Source organism: Apium graveolens, chromosome 10 (genome assembly GCF_009905375.1).
Source record: "Apium graveolens cultivar Ventura chromosome 10, ASM990537v1, whole genome shotgun sequence".
In the NCBI taxonomy this organism is placed as follows: domain Eukaryota; kingdom Viridiplantae; phylum Streptophyta; class Magnoliopsida; order Apiales; family Apiaceae; genus Apium; species Apium graveolens.
In genome coordinates this window covers 204877879-204878674 of record NC_133656.1, presented here as the reverse complement: position 1 = coordinate 204878674, position 796 = coordinate 204877879, and positions in this window count along the sequence as shown.

Here is a 796-nt window from a genome sequence, read left to right as displayed (position 1 = left end):
ATTCTATTTACTTGGATGCTGAGACATTTACTCATCCTGTAATACCCTATCAAACAGTGGTTGTTCAGGGCAATGAGGAGGCAGATAAGACATTGAATTTAGTGCACACAATTGAATCAATACAAAGGGCCAAATATGCAATTTCTAACTTGCCTCTTACAACTGATGATGAATTTGACTTTAAAGATGATGCTGATGATTTTGATGAAGAGTTGGGTGAAAATACTGGTATGGACATTGGGGGAGATGCAGACCCTAGTTCTATAACTAATATTCCTGATTGGATGCTTAGAAAGGAATGCAACTCTCATCATTTCAACTCCACTCTTATGGAGCTCATCAAACAGACTCAAACAGCTTTAGCAGCCACTTCAAATGACAACACAAGGTCTCTTTTGCAAGAACATCTAGAGTCTCTGCAACTTCATAAAATTCAACACCTCAAACATGCTCTATATTTGGATGATCTAAAACTATCAATTGATGAAGTCAAAAAGGACATGTACAACAAGTTGGATGAGAAGCTTCCCAAAACTAAAATGAGAGATCTACATCAAAAGCTTAGGAAAGTAAGGAGATCTATCTAGAAAAGTTGAGGCCTTGGGTACAAGAATGTCTAATGTTGAAGATTCCTTGTCGAAGATACTTGAAGGTCAAGAAACCCATACTCAGTTGCTCCAACAATTGGTGGCTGCACAACTTCAACCTCTACATTTCTTTTTGATGATAACAAAAAGGAGGAAAAGTTTGTGCATGTACAAGTCACAAAAGTAATAGTTCCTTCTATTACTTTTTC